We start from the raw sequence: 12,923 nt of genomic DNA on the forward strand, positions 1-12,923 counted from the left end.
TACACTCCAGAGTCGGTTCAGGTCACCGTTGACACTCCAGAGTCGGGTAAAGTCACCGTTGACACTCCAGAGTCGGCTCAAGTCACCGTTGACACTCCAGAGTCGGGTCAAGTCACCGTTGACACTCAGGAGTCGGGTCAAGTCACCGTTGACACTCATGAGTTAAGCACTACCACAGTTAGACCTCAGGAGTCAAGTCAAGTCACCGGTGATCTTCATGGGCAAAGTCAAGTCACCAGTGTTCTTCATTGGCAAAATCAATTCACCAGTGTTCTTCAGGGGCAAAATCAAGTCACCAGTGTTCTTCATGGGCAAAGTCAAGTCACCAGTGTTCTTCATGGGCAAAGTCAAGTCACCAGTGTTCTTCGTGGGCAAATTCAAGTCACCAGTGTTCTTCATGGGCAAAGTCAAGTCACCGACTATCTTCATGAGCAAAGGCAAGTCACCATTGATCTTCATGGGCAAAGGCAAGTCACCAATGATCTTAATGGGCAAAGTCAAGTCACCAGTGTTCTTCATGGGCAAAGTCAAGTCACCAGTGTTCTTCATGGGCAAAGTCAAGTCACCAGTGTTCTTCATAGGCAAAGTCAAGTCACCGACTATCTTCATGGGCAAAGTCAAGTCTAGTCAAGTCACCTTTATTTATATAGCGCTTTAAACAAAATACATTGTGTCAAAGCAACTGAACAACATTCATTAGGAAAACAGTGTGTCAATAATGCAAAATGATAGTTAAAGGCAGTTCATCATTGAATTCAGTGATGTCATCTCTGTTCAGTTAAATAGTGTCTGTGCATTTATTTGCAATCAAGTCAACAATATCGCTGTAGATGAAGTGACCCCAACTAAGCAAGCCAGAGGTGACAGCGGCAAGGAACCGAAACTCCATCGGTGACAGAATGGAGAAAAAAACCTTGGGAGAAACCAGGCTCAGTTGGGGGGCCAGTTCTCCTCTGACCAGACGAAACCAGTAGTTCAATTCCAGGCTGCAGCAAAGTCAGGTCATCTGTTTCTTATGGTCTTGTCCTGGTGGTCCTCTGAGACAAGGTCTTTACAGGGGATCTGTATCTGGGGCTCTAGTTGTCCTGTTCTCCGCTGTCTTTCAGGGATGTAGAGGTCCTTTCTAGGTGCTGATCCACCATCTGGTCTGGATGCGTACTGGATCCGGGTGACTGCAGTGACCCTCTGATCTGGATACAGACTGGATGTGGTGGCTATGGTGACCTCGAAATAAGAGAGAAACAGACAAATATTAGCGTAGATGCCATTCTTCTAATGATGTAGCAAGTACATAGGGTGTTATGGGAAGTGTTTCCTGGTTCCGGTTTACCTAATTAATGCAGCCTAAAAATCCTTTAACGTATTTGGATATTAAAAGCATATTAGTATGTTATGTGTAAGCCAGGATAAAGAGATGGGTCTTTAATCTAGATTTAAACTGCAAGAGTGTGTCTGCCTCCCGAACAATGTTAGGTAGGTTATTCCAGAGTTTAGGCACCAAATAGGAAAAGGAACTACCGCCCGCAGTTGATTTTGATATTCTAGGTATTATCAAATTGCCTGAGTTTTGAGAACGTAGCGGACGTAGAGGATTATAATGTAAAAGGAGCTCATTCAAATACTGAGGTGCTAAACCATTCAGGGCTTTATATGTAATAAGCAATATTTTGAAATCTATACGATGTTTGATAGGGAGCCAGTGCAGTGTTGACAGGACCGTGCTAATATGGTCATACTTCCTGGTTCTAGTAAGAACTCTTGCTGCTGCATTTTGGACTAGCTGTAGTTTGTTTACTAAGCGTGCAGAACAACCACCCAATAAAGCATTACAATAATCTAACCTTGAGGTCATAAATGCATGGATTAACATTTCTGCATTTGACATTGAGAGCATGGGCCGTGATTTAGATATATTTTTGAGATGGAAAAATGCAGTTTTACAAATGGTAGAAACGTGGCTTTCTAAGGAAAGATTGCGATCAAATAGCACACCTAGGTTCCTAACTGATGATGAAGAATTGACAGAGCAACCATTAAGTCTTAGACAGTGTTCTAGTTTATTACAAGCAGAGTTTTTAGGTCCTATAATTAACACCTCTGTTTTTTCAGAATTTAGCAGTAAGAAATTACTCGTCATCTAGTTTTTTATATCAACTATGCATTCCATTAGTTTTTCAAATTGGTATGTTTCACTGGGCCGCGAAGAAATATATAGCTGAGTATCATCACCATAACAGTGAAAAGTAACGCCATGTTTCCTCATGATATCTCCCAGGAGCTACATATAAAGTGTGAAGAGTAGCGGCCCTAGTACTGAGCCTTGAGGTACGCCATACTGCACTTGTGATCGATATGATACATCTTCATTCAATGCTACGAACTGATGGCAGTCATATAAGTAAGATTTAAACCGTGCTAATGCACTTCCATTAATGCCAACAAAGTGTTCAAGTCTATGCAAAAGAATGTTGTGGTCAATTGTGTCAAACGCAGCACTAAGATCCAATAAAACTAATAGAGAGATACACCCACGATCAGATGATAAGAGTAGATAATTTGTAACTCTAAGGAGAGCAGTCTCAGTACTATGATACGGTCTAAATCCTGACTGGAAATCTTCACATATACCATTTTTCTATAAGAAGGAATATAATTGTGAGGATACCACCTTTTCTAGTATCTTGGACAGAAAAGGGAGAATCGAGATTGGTCTATAATTAACTAGTTCTTTGGGGTCAAGTTGTGGTTTTTTGATGAGAGGCTTAATAACAGCCAGTTTGAAGGTTTTGGGGACATATCCTAATGACAATGAGGAATTAATAATAGTCAGAAGAGGATCTATGACTTCTGGAAGCACCTCTTTTAGGAGCTTAGATGGTATAGGGTCTAACATACATGTTGTTGGTTTAGATGATTTAACAAGCTTATACAATTCTTCCTCTCCTATAGTAGAGAATGAGTGGAACTGTTCCTCAGGGGGTCTATAGTGCACTGTCTGATGTGATACTGTAGCTGACGGCTGAATGGTTGCAATTTTATCTCTAATAGTATCGATTTTAGAAGTAAAGTAGTTCATAAAGTCATTACTGCTGTGTTGGGAAATGTCAACACTTGTTGAGGCTTTATTTTTCTTTAATTTAGCCACTGTATTGAATAAATACTTGGGGTTATGTTTGTTTTCTTCTAAAAGAGAAGAAAAGTAATCGGATCTAGCAGTTTTTGATGCTTTCCTGTAGGATAGGTTACTTTCCCGCCAAGCAATACGAAATACCTCTAGTTTTGTTTTCCTCCAGCTGCGCTCCATTTTTCGGGCTGCTCTCTTTAGGGTGCGAGTATGCTCATTATACCATGGTGTCAAACTGTTTTCCTTAACCTTCCTTAAGCGTAAAGGAGCAACTGTATTTAAAGTGCTAGAAAAGAGAGAGTCCATAGTTTCTGTTACATCATCAAGTTGTTCTGAGGTTTTGGATATGCTAAGGAATTTGGATACATCATGAAGATAACTTAAAAAGCAGTCTTTTGTGGTAGAAGTGATGGTTCTTCCATACTTTGTAACAAGAAGTAGAATTTACAATTTTGGCTATATGAAGTTTGCACAAAACTAAATAATAATCTGAGATATCATCACTTGGCTGCATAATTTCAACACTATCAACATCAATTCCATGTGACAGTATTAAATCTAGAGTATGATTTCGACAATGAGTAGGTCCTGGAACGTGTTGTCTAACCCCGATAGAGTTCAGAATGTCTATAAATGCTGATCCCAATGCATCTTTTTCATTATCAACATGGATATTCAAATCACCAACTATTAAAACTTTATCTGCAGCCAGAACTAACTCGGATGTAAAATCACCAAACTCTTTAATAAAGTCTGTATGGTGCCCTGGTGGCCTGTATACAGTAGCCAGTACAAACATAACAGGGGATTTATCATTAACATTTGTTTCTCTGGAAAATGTTATACTTGAAGCCTGCCCTCTGAGAAATCCTGAAAACGTTGTTATAAATTGAAGCAACACCTCCCCCTTTGCCTTTTAGACGCTGCTCATGTTTATAACAGTAATCTTGGGGGGTGGACTCATTTAAAATAATGTAATCATCAGGTTTTAGCCAGGTTTCTGTCAAACAGAGCACATCTATATTATGATCAGTGATCCCATTCTTTACAAAAAGTGTTTTCGTAGAAAGGGATCTGATATTCAATAAGACAAGCTTTATTATTTGTTTATCCATATTGCATCTGTTTTTTAATTGTTGAACTTCAATTAAATTGTTAATCTTAACTTGGTTTGGACGTTTTTTGTATTTTCTAGTTCGGGGAACAGACACAGTCTCTATAGTGTGATATCTAGGTGAAAGAGTCTCTATGTGCTGAGAATTAGCTGACCTCTGTGACGTGAGGCAGCTAGCAGACGGTCGGTTTAGCCAGTCTGTCTGCTTCCTGACCTGACCTGGGCCCCAGTTAGTCAAGTATAAACACTAAGACTATTTGCCATATTTCTAGAGAGAAGAGTGGCGCCACCCCAGGAGGGATGAAGACCATCTCTTTTCAACAGGTCAGGTCTGCCCCAAAAGCTCGTCCAATTGTCTATGAAACCTATGTTATTCTGTGGGCACCACTTAGACATCCAGCCATTGAGTGATGACAATCTGCTATGCATCTCGTCACCATGGTAAGCAGGGAGGGGACCATAGCATATTACAGTGTCTGACATCGTGCTTGCAAGTTCACACACCTCTTTAATGTTATTTTTAGCGATCGCCGACTGGCGGAGTCGAACATCATTAGCGCAGACATGAATAACAATCTTACTGTATTTACATTTAGCATATGCCAGCACTTTTAAATTTGCCAACATGTTAGGCGCTCTGGCTCCTGGTAAACATTTGACTATGGTGGCTGGTGTCTTTATATTCACGTTCCATACAATAGAATCACCAATAGCTAGAGCACTTTCATCAGTTTTCTCAGTGGGTGCATCACTGAGTGGGGAGAACCTGTTTAATGTTTTGATCGGAACAGAAGAGCGGTGTTTTGACCCACGACTACGCTGCCTCACTGTCACCCAGTTGCCCTGCTGCAGGGGCTCTGTTGCCGGAACCTCCATTACTGTCCTCAATTAAAGTTTGGATGCGTGTCTCTAATTCTGAAATCTTCTCTGTCAGCCTAACTATTTCCCTGCATTTATCACATGTGAATCCCTCATCTGCGACAGAGATAGATAAACTGTACATGTGGCAAGAGGTGCAAATAACAATAGCAGGAGAAGCCATTACTCACCGTGCTTGATGAAATATTCTTACTGCGGTTGTTTGATGCACTTGTGAAAAACTGGAGCGAGAGAGAGGAGAGGAGAGGAGAAAAGAAAACAGTGATAGGTTCGAATGAAAACGCTAATGACCGCAAAGGCAAGTCACCATTGATCTTCATGAGCAAATGCAGCTCACCATTGATCTTCATGAGCAAAGTCACGTCACCAATGATCTTCATGAGCAGAGTCAAGTCACTTATGATCTTCATGAGCAGAGTCAAGTCACCATTGATCTTCCTGAATCCAGTCAAAACACCACGGATCTACCAGAGTCTCTCCACGTCTCTGCTGAACTACCAAAGTCTCTCCACGTCTCCGCTGAACTACCAGTCTCTCCACGTCTCTGCTGAACTACCAGAGCCTCTCCACGTCTCTGCTGAACTACCAGAGCCTCTCCACATCTTTGCTGAACTACCAGAGCCTCTCCACGTCTCTGCTGAACTACCAGAGCCTCTCCACGTCTCTGTTGAACTACCAGAGCCTCTCCTCATCTCTGCGGAACTTCCAGAGCTTTGTCACGTCTCAGCCGAACTCTCTGAGCGCTCGACTTATCCTGTCGTGGCCATGGAGGCGGTCCACTGTGCCACCCTGGTGGGCTTATCTCTCGACCGCACGGCTGTGGTGGGCTTCTGTCTCGACCGCACGGATGTGGTGGTCTTCTGCGCTGAATCTGAATCTTGCGTGTGGATCATCTCAGATGAAGAGTTTTTCTATATTATGTTTGGGTCCCAAAACCAAGGCCTGCAAAAATATTAATATTTTTGTCAGTCCTTGAGATTGTCATTTTTTAGCATCAAAAACACTATCAGAGTGTTTGGGCTTTAATATCTTAAAGTGTTATTCATAGCCTCACCAAACTTTGCAGGATGGAAGACAAACATGTTCTTAGTATAACTGAACCAAAGTTTGTACTGCATGCCTATTGAGTTTCTACAAGGCCCTAGACTTGGGTAAATGGCTTAAACCCTGATATTGAAGGTATTATAAACTAATTTTCGGCATCCATATGACATCAGTCATTACATTTTCTGTAATCTTGTATTAATCGTGTGCCAATATTTGAGGTCTCTATCACTAATGATCATGAAGATATTAATAATGAAGCAAAGTGTAGTTTTTGGTCATTTTACTGGTCTAGTTCAATTATACCAGTATTTTTGACCTCATACATTTTCAATCTGTTCCCCCTCTCTCTAGGAATTGCTTGCACAAACTATGTTGGAGAGGCTCCACACACGGCTCCAGCCTATCGTCAGTCAGCAGCCACTTGACCTGGATTACTTAGAATTTGTGTGTTCTCAGGAGGCTGTTCTTTTTAGTGCTGCCTCTAACCAGGTTCTAATTCCACAAGCCATTGTAGATGCACTCACAGACCTGCACAGGTTGGTTGTTGAAGAAAGAGAAAATCAGGTCTCCATTGTATCTGTGCAGGTTCATCATGGAGCAACTGGGCGTCCAAAATGTAACATTTCTCAGGATTCTCTGTTACATCTCATCAACCAAGGTCTTCCTGTGCCATGTATTGCTAACTTGATGGGAGTGTCCACTCGCTCTCTCTTCAGAAGAATGAGAGAGTTTGGCTTTTCTGTCAGAGCAAGTTATAGCACCTGTTCAAACGCAGAGTTGGACCATTTGGTAACTGAAATAAAAAAAGACATGCCTCATGCTGGGTACCGCTCGGTTAAAGGAAGCTTGCAGGCCAGAGGATTCCGAGTGCAGTGGGACAGGGTGCGCGCCTCCATGCACCGTGTGGACACTGTTGGCATCCTTTGTCGCATGAACCAGCTAGGGTGTGTTGTGCGTCGCACCTATTCCGTTCCTGGTCCCAAAGCTCTGGTCCACATGGACACCAATCACAAGCTAATACGGTCTGTATAATTCTAAGAGTTAAAGAGTATTGCATTGACCAGATGTATATGAAAACTATCATGATTACTTCTGTTTTGATTTGATGCCATATAAATGAAATGGATTTCACTTACATATGGCAGGCCGTACTATTATAGTGTCTTTTGTCTAACCAGGTACAACATTGTTATTTTTGGTGCTGTGGATGGCTTTTCTTGAAAGGTATAATTTACATAAAAAAATAAATAAATAAATAAACATTTAAGAGGACAGCTTGAAAAAGAAAAAAAATCACCCCCTTTTTTCTATAGATCATGTACCTGGGTGCAGCAAACAACAATCGGTCCTCAACAGCACTGGCCTTCTTCCAACAATCGGTGGAAAGATATGGATTTCCATCAAGGTATACAATGGGTCATTCCTTGCCTTTCGTTCCTCACTACCGATATGCAGTCTTGTATGCCATGCATCTAAAGAATGTACAGAAGGATATAAAGCTAAGTGATGAAAAGGTAATAATGGTGCTCCCTCTGTTCTGCAGTAAATGAAAAATAAATGTGTGGAGTTCTCCTTCCAGATTGGGTGAAAAAGGGAGAGGATATAGGAAATTACTTTTCTGTTTACTGCAGAGTGGAGGATCCTTGTTTCTGACGAAACACTTGATGTTATTATATTTAGATAAATTAAATGGGCAGTACCTGGTAGCCTTGTCAGCTTAAATGGAGTATAAATCAACATAAAAAAAAATAGTATTTGCAGTATATTAAATCGTTTTTGACCTAATTTTTTTTCACTGAAATAATCACACACTTGAAACTGACAGACTGCAGTGCTCGTTGCTCGGCGGCCCGAGGAAAAACGCACAGGCCGCGGTGCTCACTGCTGCCACAGCGACATCTTTGACATGGTTTAGTGACTAAACGTTCATTAAACAAATACTGAGCAAACTTCCAGAAGGCTTCAGTAAGCGTAGAGCTATCTATCTCCAGTGCATTGGGCTAATCCAAAATTGTGAAAACAAGGGGGGTGTTCTGAAAGGCTGTGACCTCTGAAACAGCAAGTTCTGAAAACACCCCAATTAGCACTTAGCACTTCACTCCTGATGAAATTAACACATAAATTATTTGACCAATCAGAATTTTCGTCAAGCCAGAACGTATTGACCAGTGGACTACAGCCCCAGCTGTCGGAATGTAGACCGTTTTAGTGCGAAACTGGTGTGTTTACATGATATCTTGACAATTCAGGAAATGCCTGAAGTTAAAATTGTTTAGAGCACCACAAATAATAAATGCAAAAAATGTTTATTTTTTAGGGTAAGAGCAGATCATGGAGTCGAGAGCGTTGACATTGCACGGCTGATGTTCTCTGTCAAGGGAACAGGAAGGTCCAGTTTCATTGCTGGGAAGAGCGTGCACAATCAAAGGCAGGTTTTTGTCACACTTCTATAAATCAAAGCTATTTTTTTTGCATAATATCACACAATAATTATTTTCAAAAAGAAAGAACAGCTTGTTTTTTGTACTTTTATTATATGCTCAAGTCAAAAATAGGAAATGGAAAATAACGGAACACGAACCCAGTTTGATTCATACTTAATTTTTCTGATTTGTGTGACCAAGAAGTTGTGGACTTTGTCTTGCAATTCATAATATTGTTTTGCACTTGATAATATTGCATCAAATATGCTTGGGCGATGGTGGTACCTGATTACTGTGGTACCTGATTAATGCAATGAATATAAGATTGATCATCACCATAACTGTTTTTTCCCCCACAAGGTAAATTTAGATTTAAGTCTTTGACATGTACCAAATAGTGACTTAATGAACAAATTCTTTAACATCAAGAAAAGGAAAAAGAATATTCACTTAATTGTGATAAACATTTTTCTTTTGAGACCTTTTGGTTATGCTATTGTAAAATCGTTTGTATTTTGTATGTAAAACATATCTATTTTTGCTCTAACTCTCTTCCCAGAATTGAACGACTCTGGAGAGATGTGTGGTGTGCTGTGACCAGCACATACTACAATGTGCTGCATTCACTAGAGGAGGATGGTTTGCTTGACCTTTCAAACATTGCATACCTCTTCAGTTGTCATTACGTGTTTCTGCCCAGACTACAAGCTAGTCTTGATATTTTCACCAGTGAATGGGATAACCACCCACCCAGAACTGAGGGTAACCTAACACCCAATCAGCTGTGGGAGATGGGGAACATTCAGCATGCCATGGCAGAACCAGAAAATGCAGAGGTAAAAGGGAATGTCTGTGCAATTTTGTGCTTTTATGTTTTAAGAGTCTTATGTTAATCTAATTTAGATGATTTGTTGAATTCATGGTGCTTTTATTAATTACTGTGTGCATACACATTGCTATTTACATAAGTTACATATTAGATGCAGTGATGTACATTGCTCGTTTGTAATACTTAAGTGAAATGCTCCACCATTAATGCTCAGTTAACTTTGAGTGATCATTAACTTCATTACTAAGGCCTGTATGAAATTGCTTTGCTGTCAAGTCTCACATCAGCAGGCTCTCAGCGCACATGGGTGCTGCATTATTTTTAAGGTGAAAGTTGGGACATAACCTGCTCCATTGTTTAACCCTTGCTGAAAAGTACTATACGCATGAAGTATGTGCTTAGATTTTATTTGAATTAAAGTATATTCAATCAGTTTTAAGAATAAAATCAGTGGTTCTCAAAGTGGGGTCCCCCAGTGGTCCTTGAGGGAGGTTCAAGGGGGTCTTTTATATGTATGTATATGTATGTGTGTGTGTAATATATATATATATATATATATATATATATATATATATATATACACACACACAAACTTTTTAATTCCAACTTTTTCTAGAAATAAAATATTTTTTATACATTTCACCAAAAATGCATCCCATTTACATTAATTTGAACATTACATCAACAAAGAAAGTAATGTTATTCAGTCTCAGGATAAATATTGTGTATTTGTTTTTTGTTTTTTTCAAAGTGTTATCAAATGTGGTCAGGGTCCTTGATGTAAAAATGTTTGAGAACCACTGCTCTACATAAACACTTTACATGTCTTTTCAGGGATTGTACCTACCACATCTGGACTGGGAGGATAGTGGCTTGCCTGATGAGCCACACCATGGTGTCACTGTTCCTGAGATGGGTGATATAATGAGTGATGAACAAATGGCAGCACTAAAGGCAGCCATAAATCCCATGGGACACTCCCAATCACATGGCTCAGACATCTACATACTTACTGTGCAGTATGTCCAGCATTTACTAGGCTTACACTAAAACATACTCTGCAAAGGACCTGATGCAATCATTTCTTTTCTTACTAAAACCAAATAAATATTTCTGAATCAGTGAGGTTGTCTCAAATTTGATTTTTCTCTGTTTAATCAAATCAGACCAGCAGACATTTAGGCTGTTAGGCAGCAGACTGTTAGTAGGACTGCCAGCGGCAGCAGGAAGCATAGCTTTCCTCAAGCAGTGCTAGCAGAGGACTTTAAGACTTTCAGCTCTCTTAATGTCATAATGAATGTTCAAACCATTAATATGTAGATTGTATTATTTTTATTGTAGTTTGAATACAATCTTAAAACATCTGGGGTTTGGAACAACCCCAAAAATACAATAACTTTGTTTAACTGACAACAACAAACAACACCGGAGACAATGCAACATGGTCAAATCAGGTAAATGTTGAAATAAAAGGTTTTGAAGGTGTCAGAAAGACAAAAACAACAAAAAAAGACTAAAGAGAACCAAACTGGCTTACATCAGATTTTAGAGAGATGGGAAAACGTAGGAGACATTTATAGAATTCTTCGAAGACATTCGCTCCCTGTTTGTGGAGGTAAAGGAGGCGTGGTCTTAAGTGTATATTCATAACTGAAAAACTCTGAACAAAAACATGCCTTTGAAAGAAGCTACATTTTAGCAGTGCCATTATACCAATCCAAATCCAGTGTCACATGTTTGAAGGCAGGCAATCAGTTCTTCCTTAAATACAGTGAAGTCTTGGTAGCGGACAGGAAGACGGAGAGTCTCAAAGCACGTGGAAGACTTCGGCAGACTACAGTTAGTCACCTCCAACGTGAGGGTAGTTTTAGGAGCCTCCCATCCAACCCAGAACTTCACGAGTGCCTTCAGTTCCTCACTGGATGCTACAAAATAGAAATATGTAAATGCTCAAAATGATAGAGAATGCGTTTTTTTATACACTTTGCTCATGGTTTGAAGAACAATGCCAAACAAGATTTTATCTGACAAGTATTGGCTATGTAGCTGATGCAAACATTAGATTTTATCATTACAGATAAAATTCAGTTTTATAGAAAATGTTCTAAACAAGCTTAAGAGCCATACAGGTGCACTTATGCAGTATAAAAATGAAGAACCTGACCGGTGTATTTTTTCCAGATATGCTATCAGCTGTCGTTTTTGATTTCCGGAAAGCATCTTTTTTTCAGGTTATGAACAGAAAGATGGCTGAACATATTTGTATCTGGAAACCCTACACTGGCCAGGTTCTTTTGATAAACAGTATGGCACACTGATTTTTTTGTGAATATTTGGAATATAAAAGACTCTAGAAGGGTTTTGAGATATAACCCAGATCTGGCATACAATATAAACTCGATAGCTTCACGTGAAGGAACAAATGCACATTTAAAGATATTAAGTTCACGGAAACTCTGTAACTTAAAGATCTGATTTTATAAAGTCTCAGTAAGCTGTTGGATGGATGCAATTCACTCTGTTGTTATGAACTTTCCATTGCAGAGCGAAGATTCTCATGAGAGAATGCTTCTAGAGAATCAATTCTGCGCCCAGGAAGCGCATAAACGTAGTGTACAGGATGATTTAGGCGCATTAATTCTGCACCCATGATGTGCATAAAAGTTATGGTCAAGCGCATAATTCCCAAAATAACCATCTGCACACTAAAGCGTTTTTACTATGACAGTTTTCACAATTAAGGAAAATATATTTAGCATACTTATTTGATCAAACATACCTATTATATGTTCTCCTAAACACTGCCATGATTAATGATTACTAATATTCTTGTAACTTGAAAATCATTTTAAATGATTGGTTTTTACATTTAAAATTAGATGTAGCAGAAAGCACTATACACATTTTAACATTTTGTGTGCGCGCGTGCAATTTTAAATTGCTCAAGAAAATCACAGTAGTATCAGATCGGCAAGTATCGATATCGGCTGATACTCAGAATTCTGGTATCAGAATTGGAAATTTAAAAAGTGGTATTGGGACATCCCTAATAAATACATCACTCATTAAATGAGGGAAGTATACCATTTTGAATGAACCGGCGAAGGTACCCTGTGATGCGGCTCTTATCTGTCACAGAGCATTCGTCGTCATCATCGTCATCATCATCAGTCATCGTAGGCCAGATGATGCGTTCCAAAATGCACTACACATACAACACCAAGCAGATAAACCATCCCAGAATTAGGGTTAGGTTTTTACACATATGAGGCATTTGTCTTGGTGCAATGGTGCTTAAAAAAAATACAATCACACAAAAAATTTAAGATAAATATATAAATCTCACAAAAATATAAGCCACACAAAAAAACAACACAAGAATCTTTTTTAGAAAAAGAACTTTTTCGATCTGGAATAAGCAATTGTCCTGTAGTGTTGGGTGTTCCCCTGATAGAACAATCAATTTCCAGATTTCCAGTTTCCAAAACGGCTTATCTTGTGCTTATT

The sequence above is a fragment of the Carassius carassius genome, chromosome 43 (assembly GCF_963082965.1).
Source record: "Carassius carassius chromosome 43, fCarCar2.1, whole genome shotgun sequence".
Lineage (NCBI taxonomy): Eukaryota > Metazoa > Chordata > Actinopteri > Cypriniformes > Cyprinidae > Carassius > Carassius carassius.